Source organism: Schistocerca serialis, chromosome 9 (genome assembly GCF_023864345.2).
Source record: "Schistocerca serialis cubense isolate TAMUIC-IGC-003099 chromosome 9, iqSchSeri2.2, whole genome shotgun sequence".
In the NCBI taxonomy this organism is placed as follows: Eukaryota; Metazoa; Arthropoda; class Insecta; order Orthoptera; family Acrididae; genus Schistocerca; species Schistocerca serialis.
In genome coordinates, this window is record NC_064646.1 from 292,428,064 (window position 1) to 292,442,612 (window position 14,549).

Here is a 14,549-nt window from a genome sequence, read left to right on the forward strand (position 1 = left end):
GCGGGGACTGTGAGGAGAAGGCCCTGTCGCCGAAATATGAAGACATGTGCTGGGAACAGTGCCCTATTCGCAGTGGCGCAGTCACGCTTGCTTCGTTCCTCGCAGTGACCAGTAAGAGGAACGCCATGGCGGGATAGTTGTCTTCACCGCCCCCACTTTCTTGTGCTTCACGGCCAGCCAGTCCTCCCGCAGTTACATGTCTTCCTGACTGATCAGCGAAATGACAGCCAGCATCGAAATCGCGCCTTGTGCCACGTCATGTACCCTACAGGCCTGCGTTTCGCACAGATTCGCACACAACCTGGTAACCATCACATTGGAAAACACCCTATTTCTCTTCCTGCTGAAGTCCTTGAAATGGTGTTCAGTACATCGCGACTAACGAATCCAGTGCCTTAATCAGTAAACTGCCTCGAGTGCTTCATGGCAACTACCAGCGAAATCGTCGTTACGAAGCTCGGAAGTAACGGAAAGCTGGACTTGTGAAGCAATGACAATCTGCTGACAGTGCCCTGGAGATCAAGTTGCGGTGCAGTAATTCTCGCGCTTCGCAGGATGTCTGCCATCGGCGGTCTCCGTCATAAACAGTAAATTACACTACTGGCCATTAAAATTGCTACACCAAGAAGAAATGCAGATGATAAACGGGTATTCATTCCACAAATATATTATACTAGAACTGACATGTGATTACATTTTCACCCAATTTGGGTGCATAGATCCTGAGAAATCAGTACACATAACAACCACCTCTGGCCGTAATAACGGCCATGAAACGCCTGGGCATTGAGTCAAACGGAGCTTGGATGGCGTGTACAGGTACAGCTGCCCATGCAGCTTCAACACGATACCACAGTTCATCAAGAGTAGTGACTGGCGTATTGTGACGAGCCAGTTGCTCGGCCACCATTGACCAGACGCTTTCAATTGGTCAGAGATCTGGAGAATGTGCTGGCCAGGGCAGCAGTCGAACATTTTATGTATCCAGAAAGGCCCGTACAGGACCTGCAACATGCGGTCATGCATGAACCTGCAGAAATGTAGGGTTTCGCAGGCATCGATGAAGGGTAGAGCCATGGGTCGTAACACATGTGAAATGGAACGTCCACTGTTCAAAGTGCCGTCAGTGCGAACAAGAGGTGACCGATACGTGGAACCAATGGCACCCCATACCATCACGCCGGGTGATACGTCAGTATTGCGACGACGAATACACGCTTCCAATCTGCGTTTACCGCGATGTCGCCAAACACGGATGCCACCATCATGATGCTGTAAACAGATCCTGGATTCATCCGAAAAATGACGTTTTGCCATTTGTGCGCCCAAGTTCGTCGTCGAGTATTCCATCGCAGGCGCTCCTGTCTGTGATGCAGCGTCAAGGGTAACCGCAGCCATGGTCTCCGAGCTGGTAGCCCATGCTGCTGCAAACGTCGTCGAACTGTTCGTGCAGATGGTTGTTGTCTTGCAAACGTCCCCATCTATTGACTCAGGAATCGAGCCGTGGCTGCACGATCCGTTACAGCCATGTGGATAAGATGCCTGTCACCTCGACTGCTAGTGACACGAGGCCGTTGGGATCCTGCACGGCGTTCCGTATTATCCTTCTGAACCCACCGATTCCATATTCTGCTAACAGTCATTGGATCTCGATCAACGCGAGCAGCAATGTCGCGATACGATAAACCGCAATTGCGATAGGCTACACTCAGCCCTTTATCAAAGTCGGAAACGTGATGGTACGCATTTCTCCTCCTTACACGAGGCATCACAACAACGTTTCACCAACCAACGCCGGTCAACTGCTGTTTGTGTATGAGAAATCGGTTGGAAACTTTCCTCATGTCAGCTCGTTGTAGGTGTCGCCACCGGCGCCAACCTTGTGTGAATGCCCTAAAAAGCTAATCATTTGCATATCACAGCATCTTCTTCCTGTCGGTTAAATTTCACGTCTGTAGCACGTCATTTTCGTGGCGTAGCAATGTTAATGGCCAGTAGCGTATCTCGAGTGCTTCATTGCAACTATCAGCCAAATTGTCGTGATGCAGCTCAGAAGTAAAGGAATGCTGAACTTGCTGACCGCGCCCTGAGGAGCAAGTCGCGGCGCAGAAACGGTCACGCTTCGCCGTAGGTCTATCGCAGGAGGTCCGCCGTCGGTAATCGGCTGTCGGTCCCGTCACGGCAGCCCCCAGGTTGGTGCAGAGAACGGGCAAAAAAAGGAGGAGGACCTGCGGTAGCGCCAACTATTTGTCAGCGCTGACAGCCGCCGCGGCAGCGCCACGATATTCCGGAACGCAACACGGGCGCCAGCGTCTGAGGACTGGGCGCGAACCGGTTCCGTCACCACAGAGCCCCGACACGCATCCTCGGCAGCGAGGGAAGAGGACAGCACCGAAACCTCCCACTGCGCCTTTGTTACCACCATCTATGCCTCTGAATTCAGAGTTTGGGGTTCCACGTCACCTTGACACGAGATTATTGAAGATGGAGCACAGTTCTGGACAGGGAGTTGGTGAAGAAAGTCAGCTGTGCCTTACCAAAGGAACTATCGCGGCATTAGCCTTCAGCCCAATGTTCATAGGAAGAGAAGTTTTGTAGAGTTGTTGGTCATTAAAAAGGAGAGGATTGATACCTCTATAAAAGGGGTATGAACCCATTAGCTTGATTAGCTTACCTTTTTACATTAAGGTGTATGATGCACGTTAGTTTTTGATACTAAAGGAGGCAGTTTAATTCTATCTTATGTAATTTGTTTAATGAAGGTAATTTATATTTACTTAATTTACCCTATCAAGGGAAATCAAGGGAATCTTAAATGTGTATGACCAACGAATAGCAACTCGTTTTAAATACACATATACTTAAAACTGTGCAATTCAAACAGCGAAAAATCGAAGTTTACTATGACAACAATATCAGTGATTCACGATTAGAATCAGGCAACTCATACAAATGCGTGGGTTTAGCAGTTTTTATGAATATGAAATGGGATGATCACAGAGGCACAGTTGTAGGTAAAGCAGAGGGCAAATTTCGATTCTTTGCTAGGATACTGGGAAAACGCAATCAATATACGAATGAGATTTCCTACTCATGTGACCCACTCTACAGAGATTCCTCAAGTGTACGGGACCAATATCAAAAAGTGCGGTTTATAGATAATAGCCACAAAAGTGGACAGGTTTGTTTGAGTCATCAAAAGAGGAGATTGACAGAGAGATATGTGAGCAATATTTGTGACATACGCATGCGGGGGCAGAGCCGTCGGTAAAAGACTAATTATGCTAGAAAAGGAATCTTAAAGTTGTTTGTACTGAGTTCTTGAAGAGTGTACCACGAGCACCTACTCATTTTCTCCACTACAGCTAACCATCGCCTTTTCAATTCCGTTCGGTCGCCGTAAAGAAAACTATACTATTCTATACGGCACAATACTAATTATAGTGTAAATATTTGGCATCCTTATTCGCGCGTGAGTTTCCATGCCCCAACTCGCGCTACCAGTGCTCTTGGGTCCAGCAGAGATGTAGCGTAGGTGTAACGATATCTGTATCCTTAAAAATAACAGCGGTCATTAGTGCAATTATCGAAAACCGCCACAAAATGCCATGCTGTTCTACAATTCTTCGCCCGTTGGAACCATGGTAGGACTCACGTTTGCATACCACATTCGATATAAATACCGGTAATAATAAATAAAGTTCGCTGTAAAATTAGTGAATTATCAACTTTCTCTTAAACTTATTTAGAAATGCACAGTGCAGCGTGTAATACACTGAGAAGTGTGGCACATTGACACGATTCAACACTGTGATGAATGGACGTACATTTGATAAACGAACATTTAACAATATGCAACAAGTGACTACAGTTTGTAACACGACTTCATTCGTCTTCACAATACTACAGTACTGTTCCGCAAATAAGTTGATAAAACCCGTTTCAGTAATTACAGCAGAAATTTGTAACTTACGGAAGGTATTAAGAATTCTGTCGCTTGAGCCTTGTCCCGCAGTTACGCAGGGTCAGCCATCGTTAATCGGATTTGGCATGTTAATGGTTAAGGGGTGGCCGGATGCCCTTCCTGCCGCCACCCCGTACTCCCCAGGACGGAATGAGTGTACCCCAACTGTCTGCGTCGAGTGTAATCCATGGAATAGTGCGAATGTGTTCAGATGTCTGCCAGCCTTGTAACTGAGGCGGAACGTGGGGACCAGCCCTGTATTCACCTAGCGGGATGTGGGAAACCACCTAAAAACCACATCCAGGCTGGCCGGCACATCGGCCCTCGTCGTTAATCCGCCGGGCGGATTCGATCCGGGGCCGGTGCGCCTACCCGAGTCCAGGAAGCAGCGCGTTAGCGGTTCAAATGGTTCAAATGGCTCTGAGCACTATGGGACTTAACATCTATGGTCATCAGTCCCCTAGAACTTAGAACTACTTAAACCTAACTAGCCTAAGGACTGCCATCACGAGGCAGAGAAAATCCCTGACCCCGCCAGGAATCGAACCCGGGAACCCGGGCGTGGGAAGCGAGAACGCTACCGCACGACCACGAGATGCGGGCAGCGCGTTAGTGCTCTCGGCTACCCTGGCGGGTACGGAAGGTATTAAGAATATGACACGCTATGATGCATTAAAAGGGAATCATGCTCGGCCTCTACGTTCCTAGTGCATAGAATGTACATTACGAAGAACGACGTCAGCAGACGTAAATTTAGTCCAGAAACAATCCTACTGCATATCTCCAGCTATTTTATTTTATTTTATTTATTTATTTGTTTTAATCAAGGGATGTGTTAACTCGATGATGAAATTCACACGTACATCGTTTGGTTTGGGGATGACAAGCTGTGAATGCAGTACACCATGCAGTTAGTCCTCCGAAACCACTTAGTGTAAAATCACGGTAAGAAGCAAAACGAACAAAAAACTTTCTTTGGGCCTCACTTTGTTAGTCTATCAAAAATTTGTTCGCTTTTTGAAGTTTTCAATAAACAAAAACCCATTGATGATGGCACAGAGGTGCTGAAACATGTTGCTGTTGTGGTCTTCAGTCCTGAGACTGGTTTGATGCAGCTCTCCATGCTACTCTATCCTGTGCAAGCTTCTTCATCTCCCAGTACTTACTGCAACCTATATCCTTCCGAATCTGCTTAGTGTATTCAACTCTTGGTCTCCCTTTACGGTTTTTACCCTCCACGCTGCCCTCCAATGCTAAGTTTGTGATCCATTAATGCCTCAGAACATGTCCTACCAACCGGTCCCTTCTTCTTGTCAAGTTGTGCCACAAACTCCTCTTCTCCCCAATTCTGTTCAATACCTCCTCATTAGTTATGTGATCTACCCACCAAATCTTCAGCATTCTCCTGTAGCACCACGTTTCGAAAGCTTCTATTCTCTTCTTGTCCGAACTGTTTATCGTCCATGTTTCACTTCCATACATGGCTACACTCCATACAAATACTTTCAGAAACGACTTCCTGACACTTAAATCTATACTCGATGTTAACAAATTTCTCTACTTCAGTAAAAACTGTGTGTTTGCAGCCGCGCGGGATTAGCCGAGCGGTCTAAGGCGCTGGAGTTATGGACTGTGCTGCTTATCCCGGCGGAGGCTCGAGTCCTCCCTCGGGCATGGGTGTGTGTGTTTGTCCTCAGGATAGTTTAGATTAAGTAGCGTGTAAGCTTAGGGACTGATGACCTTAGCAGTTAAGTCCCATAAGATTTCACACATTTTTGTGTGTTTGCAAAAAGGCGGAACAGGAAACACAACAGCTGCAGATCAAAAAGATGAATAATAAAGGCGTATTGCTGTTCCCAGAAACGTGTTCGCTTTGACTAACAAGTTCTGAGTCATTTACCCATTCAGAAATGCTGCCACTTTTCTCATCGCTTTGTGGTGCCATACCAATCGCAAGTTGAGCGGCGCAGCCTCTGCCGGCAGCCCCAGTTTGTGGTTACGCGTCTGCGGACAGCGGAGTGGAGCGTGGAGCAGGTGCCGCCGCCAAGGCCGCGCGCCCTGCGCATGCGCACGAGGGCCGTACCGGCCCGGGCGCGGCCTTCCCCTTCGCCCAGAGAGTCAGTGACCAGAGCGGCAAGGTCGCGGCCACGGAGCCAGCGGTCGCGGCGCCGCCGCTCGCCGGCTAATTCATATTTATAGCCGCAGCTGCTACCGCTGCTGGCGCTGATCTACAGGGCCTAATTACTCTAATTACCCCCTTCACAGAGAAGGGCCCGTCCGCTACAAACGAGCAAAAAAGGGCCGAGTGGGTCCCATGCCTCTAGTGCGGGTCCGTGTCATTAGCTGGTTGGCTTTCCTTCGCGCGTCCCTACTTGTTGCTAAATTCCTCTCGCCACTTTCTGCCGACCGAGCGGCTTGGCTATGCCGTAAGACACAGTCCTGTTTTTAGCATACACAACACAGCATGTTGTTCTCAATGGAGAGACGTCTACAGACGTTAAAGTAACCTCTGGCGTGCCAGAGGGGAGTGTTATGGGACCATTGCTTTTCACAATATATATAAACGACCTAGTAGATAGTGTCGGAAGTTCCATGTGGCTCTTCACGGATGATGCTGTAGTATACAGAGAAGTTGCAGCATTAAAAAATTGTAGCGAAATGCAGGAAGATCTGCAGCGGATAGGCACTTGGTGCGGGGAGTGGCAACTGACCATTAACATAGACAAATGTAATGTATTGCGAATATATAGAAAGAAGGATCCTTTATTGTACGATTATATGATAGCGGAACAAACACTGGTAGCAGTTACTTCTGTAAAATATCTGGGAGTATGCGTACGGAACGATTTGAAGTGGAATGATCATATAAAATTAATTGTTGGTAAGGCGGGTACCAGGTTGAGATGCATTGGGAGAGTCCTTAGAAAATGTGGTCCATCAACAAAGGAGGTGGCTTACAAAACACTCGTTCGACCTATGCTTGAGTATTGCTCATCAGTGTGGGATCCGTACCAGGTCGGGTTGGCCGAGGAGATAGAGAAGATCCAAAGAAGAGCGGCGCGTTTCGTCACAGGGTTATTTGGTAAGCGTGATAGCGTTACAGAGATGTTTAGCAAACTCAAGTGGCAGACTCTGCAAGAGAGGCGCTCTGCATCGCGATGTAGCTTGCTGTCCAGGTTTCGAGAGGGTGCGTTTCTGGATGAGGTATCGAATATATTGCTTCCCCCTATTTACACCTCCCGAGGAGATCACGAATGTGAAATTACAGAGATTCGAGCGCGCACGGAGGCTTTCCGGCAATCGTTCTTCCCACGAACCTTACGCGACTGGAACAGGAAAGGAGGTAATGACAGTGGCACGTAAAGTGCCCTCCGCCACACACCGATGGGTGGCTTGCGGAGTATAAATGTAGATGTAGTCCTTATGTGTTTATGCAGACTGAAGTGACGAATGAAAATTTGTACAAAGGCCGGGATTGGAACCCAGGTCCCTACTCACTAGACAGATGTGCTAACCACTATGCAGCCCTGGCACAGTGGCCTTGCATAACCCCCTCCTCAATCAAAATTCCCATTCACGTTTCAGCCCACTTGGTATTCCCCTTAAACTCCAACAGGGAACAATGGTTAGTGCACCTACCTGTCGAGCGGGAGACCCGGGTTCGAATCTTGCTATCGGTGTAAATTTTCGTTCGTCGCTTCAAAAATGGTCAAATGGCTCTGAGCACTATGGGACTTAACATCTGAGGTCATCAGTCCGCTAGACTTAGAACAAAGTAAACCTAACTAACCTAAGCCCGCCCGGTTGGCCGTGCGGTCTAAGGCACGGCTTTCCAGGCGGGAATGAGCGCCTGGTCTCCGGCATGAATCCGCCCGGCGGATTTGTGATTTGTTCCTGTGAGCCGGCCAGTCTGAGGATGGTTCTTAGGCGGTTTTCTATCTGCCTCGGCAAATGCGGGCTGGTTCTCCTTATTCCGCCTCAGCTACACTATGTCGGCGATTGCTGCGCAAAAAAGTTCTCCACGTCCGCGTACACCACCATTGCTCTACCAGGCAAACAGAGGGTTACACTCGTCTGGTGTGAGACGTTCCCTGGGGGGTCCACTGGTGGCCGAACTGCTCAATAACCCTGGGATCGGTATGGAGCGGCGGAGGGGTGAAGTGGACTGCGTCAGTCGTCGTGGTGTTGCGGACCACTGCGGCTACGGCGGGGACGGAGCCTCTCCGTCGTTTCTAGGTGCCCGGTTAACATAACATATATAACCTAAATACATCACACACATCCATGCCCGAGACAAGATTCGAAGCTGTGACCGTAGCAGCTGCATGGCTCCGGACCGCTCGGCCACAGCGGCCGGCTTTCGTCGCTTCAGTCTATATATATACATCACAGAAGTCTCTGAGACTTGCAAAGGTCTCTGGAACCATATAGTTTTTCATTTGGCAGTCCCCATATTTTGCAGGACGGCAGTTTAAAATTCTCCCTGTCCAGCCAGTCAGATTTAGGTTCCCCATTATCGTCCAAAATCTCTCAGTGTAAGTGCTGGGATGCTTTTTTTGAAAGGGCACCGCCAGTTTACTTCTTCATCCGTCTCTAATCCAAACTTGTGCCTGGTTTCTAATGCCCTTGACGTCGGCAGCAGGTTAAATTCTTAATCTTCATTCTGTTGTTTCCAGTAACTCAAATGTGAAAACTTCCGGTTTCGATTGACAGGACCTCCTAGCGCGCCGTAATAGAAACATAGTGTTCTACATAAGTATCAACTGTGTCCCAAGGATACATTTAAGACCACATGTGTTCTCATAAAGTTATTATCACAGTATCGGTCAATTTCGTAGGTTGCAATACCATTGGATGACAGCAGGGACATGTAAACGTATCCACTCTTTCCACTCTAAATGGCACCTCTCCTTAAATGTATATAAATGCAAGACAATTCCTATGAACAAGAGAAATTATGTTCTACAATCACATTATAGCACTAATGGAAAGGTTTTCTCGTCTTACCTGGATGCAATAAACGAAACGGTATGAAACGAGCTAACATGTGAGGCCAGTAGCTGCCGATGAGAGACATAGATTTGTTGGGAGGAATCTGAGAAAGTGCAGACTGTGTAGAAAATTTTGCAGTACCATTGTTGCTCCACCATCTGCGGTTCTCATTAAGTAGCCTGCCTGCTGTGCTTGATGGACTCAAAAGGCGCACTTTAACACCGTAAAGCGGTCATAGAACCTATATAAAATTGCGACACAGATGGTCGGAAAACTTAAACTGAAATACCTGGAACGATAAGAAAGTTGTGCTCATGCAACTACTCAGAGAGGAATTCGAGGTGGCCTCTTTAAGAATTATACAGTGTCATCTATATCTCACGAGACAATCATGACAAATATAATAGGAGAAGTGACGGAGCATGTACAGCAATGTAAGCAATTACATTTTACCCGCTCAATAAGGGAATACAATCGTACAGGGAGTGGCTGATATTAGAATAGATTGTAGAATATGTGCTACATATAGATTACTATTGGTGAAAATGCATTAGAGCTGACGTTCTGGGCATGTGCCGCTAAACAGAAGTTGTCATGGTGCAAATTTTGCTGGTGATAATCTCCTTCTATTTGCCTTTAGTATAGGTGAACTTCAAAAACTAATGGAACAAATAAAGTACATCAAGCTTCAAAGTAAGCGTGAAAAATCAATTATGATAAGACTAAAATAGTGTGTAATCATCGTATCAAAAAGGAAAATTCTGTAAATTAAGAGTAAAACCACAGAAACAGTTGGTGAGGTTTTGTATTTAGGGCAGTTGAAGAGAGCAAGTAGGTAGGCAGTAAAATAAATAAACAGAAATGTAAAGATTGCCTTGGAGCGCTTTTGGGGAAAGTAAATAGAGTTTCGAAAACTGCACTTCCGATGTGGCTGAAAGGGGAAGTTTGCAATGAATGCGTGTTACCGGCTCTTACTTACAGCAGTGTGACATGGACATCCCGTGTGAAAACCAAACAAACACTGAGACCCGAGGACTGATCAGTGAGGAATCGTGAGATCTAGGTTGGCAGTTGCAGAGAGAGCCTGGGGAAAAAGGTGGAACAGGACACAGACTGCGCGAATGGTGCGAGGGGAGAATGATTGCTGATAAGTCTCTGAGTGGGTTCGAATCTTCCTGATTTTGTCTTCATGCACTTTTCGCGAGATATACGCAGGAGAAAACAATATATTGATTCACACTTCTGGGAACATACACTCCCGAAATTTTAATAGTAAATGCACAATGCCTTTCTTATCGCGTCTGTCAGTCGAGTTGGTTGAGAATCTCCGGGATGGTTTCGCGTTCAATAAATGAATCTGTGTCGAAACGTGCTGCACTACTTTGAATCTTCGCTGTTTCTTCCATCAATCTTAAGTCGTTCAGGTCCCATCCTGACGGGAAAAATTCCAGTATCGGTCGAACGAGGATTTTGTAAAGTACCTCCTTCGTGGGAGCACTACACTTCCTGAGGATTCTTCCAGTGAATCTCCTTTCCCAGAGATTTGTTTTACGAGGTCGTTCCACTTTATATCCAAAGTAAATATGACCACTGATAAAAAACTACGGTGAGTGTCACGTGTAGCCTGGGAAATGGATAGTAAATGGAGCAAGGTAGGTCCTTGCTGGACTCCAGAAAATGAGAAAAAACGTCTCATTGGAATGTGGGTAGCTGACAGTAGAAAACATACAAGACCAACATGGATGGGTGTAGCTGGAAACTGCACAACACGGAAAAGTATAAAAAGGCATTTATCTAGCTGTGGACATGAAAAGATGTTGACATTGGCGATGTCAACACTCTCCACTGTTAGACAGTCCCTGTCCACCATTACATGAGGTCTGACAGGTGTTGGTTTAGTCGTGCTTCTTCCTTCGTGTTTAACGGTTGCTGTATCTGTTCCAATATTTATTTGTCCAGGAAAGTGCGCTATATGATCGAAAGTAATTGTACAGCTATTAGTGGACATTGACATGGGGCGTGTGCACTCTTCGCTTTTGTGATGGCTTGAACTCTGCTGGCGTAACCTTCAATGATGCGTCTGATGTCTCTGGAGAATGACAGTACATTCTTCCTCAAGAGTCGAAAGCAGAGAAGGTAGCGGTATTAGACACTGGGGTCTGGAGCGAGGTCAACATTCTGATTCCTCCCAAAGATGTTCCATTGGGTTCAGGTCGGAATTTTGGGCAGGCCAGTCCATTTCAGGGATGTTGCTCTCCACATTCTGCCTCACAGATACTGTTTCATGACAAGTACACTGTCTTGCTGATACAAACAATAATCGTCTCCGAACTGCTTCTCTACTGCAAGCAGTGCACCGTGCTTTAAAATGTGTTCATATTCTTCCTGATTTAGCGTTTGCTTAAGCGCGATAATGCGATCACACCCTAACCACGAGAAACACCGCCATACCGTAACACAATGCATTCTTCACTACTGATACTACACATGGTGGCAGGTAGCGTTCTCAAGGAATTCACCAAACCCAAACCCTTCCATGTGATTACCACAGGCTATAGCGTGCTTTACCACTGCAAAGACTTCTGTCCAGTGGTGTAGCGCTATACACCAGCTCTGACTACAGAATGTACGACTTATGACGAGCTGTTGCACCACTCTACCACATTCCTTTAACGTATTCTTTAATGCACAGTCGTCGTGCTAGCTGGTCCGCTGGTAGCACTTTGGAAGTCACGGGTGATTCCTTTCGCTCATTTCGTGGCATCATTTTTTACAGACACCCTCTCCACTGCTAGACGGTCCCTGTGCGCCAGTGCCTGAGGACTGCCAGATGTCGGTTTAGTTGTGCTTCTTCCTTCGTGTTTCCACTTCACAGTCACGTTACCAACAGTCGATTTAAATAACTCTAGAAGGGTTGAAATGTGCCTGATGGATTTGTATCTCAGGAGCTCTCCAATAACTACTCCACGTTCGAAGTTACTGAACTCAACTGACCGGCCCATTTTGGTATTACTGCTCCTCTAATGGCAACACAGTACTCCTCGTACTGGTGGGTCCACCTATCGAGACATCTAGTGATCAATTTTGCATTACATCCAAGTGTTTGAATACATTTGATCATATATATTTTCATTCTGTTTACTGCCCCAGAGAAACGTACTTTGTGGAGAAGGAATTTCCCCTTTAGACCACGTAGGCGCATTAGGAAAGGGAGTGGGGATAGGGCAGTACATCGCAGGCGGTGGTCTGTCATAGGCGGAAAGACAGGTGGTGTGCGGCGAGCCGGAATGCGGCGGCGAGACTGGAGCGACATTCCAGAGACGCCGACTGTCCACTGTGGCCGCCGGTGGTGGGCGCACCTGCGCCGTCACCGCCAGCACACGCGCAAATGAATTGAGAAGTCGCGAGGCAAGGCCAATGTGCTCGCTTACTCCACGCTGACGTGCTGTGGCAGCTGGCTGTCAAGGCTGATTGTCGCTGGAGGTCGAACGGACCGTAAACGATAGCAAAGCTACCGACGCTCTGCCACGAGGTGGTATCCAAAAGTTCCCCAAGTACGAGAGACGTTACGAAAGTAAGTTTCGCCTTGGTTTTTCATATGGAAACGTTATTTCCAAAAACAAACACGCCGTGGCACCACGAACTATAAACCTTGCACAATTTTTCCGACACAGTTGCCACCGACATTGGGACGTTTATCGTAGCGCGCAATCAGTTTGAAGAAACCGCTCTGGTAAGATCGGACGCCCTGCCATGCAAGGAATTGCCGCACAACCTCAGCACTGTTTCGCAGATGACACTCCGAAAGTGCAGCTTTCAGTACATGGAACAGGTAAAATTCCTATGGGGTAATATCGGGACTGTAGGGTGGGCGATCCAGTCTCTTCCGTAAATAGCGTCGAATCTGGTCCTCTGTATGCCTTCCTGTGTGTGGTATTGCGTTGTCATGCAAGAGCACAACACATTCACTCGAGAGCCCTCGTCTCTTTCGTCGAATGTTGGATCCAAGTTTGGTGAGCTTGTCACAGTAGCGTGCCGCATTGATGGTCCAGTGCTGGAGAATCACACCAACCTTTCCAGTGGAGGATAACTATTTGAATTTTTTCCTCGCTGGTGAAGTGAGATGCTTTCACATCGTCGGAGGGACCTTGGATTCTGGGGTAAAGTGGTGCACCCTCGTCTCATCCCCTGTGATGATACCGAAAAGCAACTCATTTCCCTCTCCCACGTACCGCTTCAAAATATCGAGGCTGAGCCCTATTCTTGCATCCTTGTGATCTGGGTTCAGGAGGCCTCAGCAGCCATCTTGCAGATGCTTTTAGGTAACCCAAAACATCATGGACCATGTGATGGGCACGGCCAATACGTCTGACACCGTTATGAGCCTATCGGCTAACACCACTGCTACTGCAGCAATGTTGCTTTCATTCGTGGATGTGGACGGACGCCCACTTCGACTTTTATCCTCCGCACTCTACCTTCTTTCTCTGAACATGCAATACCAGTGACAAGCCATTTGAAGAGACATGACCTCTTCACCATACACAGTCTGTAGGCGTGCATAGATGATGAATACATTAGTCCCACATGCCCAGTCATATTGGATAATAGTACGCACTTCCACTAGTGACAAGTGTTGTCGGCATACATCGGTATACCATCAAGATTTGTCCTCGAATAGTCTCGGACACGGCGGTCTGCTGCTGCTCTCTCTTCTTCAGCGCTTTGAGCATGCGTCACTCCTCCCCAGCTGACGCCCCTTCCGTTGCTGAATCAACAATGGGTGAGGATTCATATGGCGTTTGTTTGTCACCTAGTGTACCATCTTTTTGTTTTTTTCAAAAACAAGGACGAAACTTACTTTTGGAACGTCCCTCGTATATTAACTAAAATTGTTACGTCTAATTTAAATCCTGTAGTGCACACACCCTTCAAATTACTTTACATCTAGATCAATACTTTTCAAGAGACTTTACGGTGTGCGGCAGAGGGAACTTCCGGCATCACTATCAGTTCCCACCCTTCCCAGATCCATAGACTAGTGTTGCGTGGGGAGGATGGTTGTTAATAAATCTCCGTATGACCTCTAACTCTCTGATTTTGCCGTCGTGCTCATTTCGTGAGACATGTAGGAGAAAGTAACATGCTGCCCGGCCCGACTCTCCTTCTTACACATGCTCTTAGAAATTCAACGGTAAATCTCTCAGTGCTACATAAATTTCTGTCTTGAAGGTCTGCCACTGGAATTTTTAAGCATCCCGGTATCGCTTAGCAATCGATCCCGTGACGAAACACTCCGTTTCTCGTTCGATTTTCTCTTTCTGTTAATTCACCTATGAAGGGTCTCAGGCTAAAAAATAATACTCAAGAATCGCTCGTAGTCTCGCATCTGCTTATAATACAATTAATTTTACGTGGTCAATCTAGGTACCTTACTGTTTCCAGAGGTTTGTCGGCAACAGCGTAATCGATAAGTAACGCGTCTCTTCGCCTATTTATAAGGACTGTGTTGAGTTTCTTTACGTGCAGAGTCAGCTGCAAGTCTCTGCACGAATTATAGAATCTTCGAAGCTCTCCCTGCGTACAGTGTTTT

The 14,549-nt window shown here is 47.1% G+C and overlaps 1 protein-coding gene across 1 annotated transcript in view; it reads left to right on the forward strand.

Moving 5' to 3' along the window:
* LOC126419560 (fibroin heavy chain-like) overlaps positions 1-14,549 on the forward strand; it is a 91,374-nt gene that overhangs the window by 56,405 nt on the left and 20,420 nt on the right. The gene's annotated exons all lie outside the window — the stretch shown is intronic.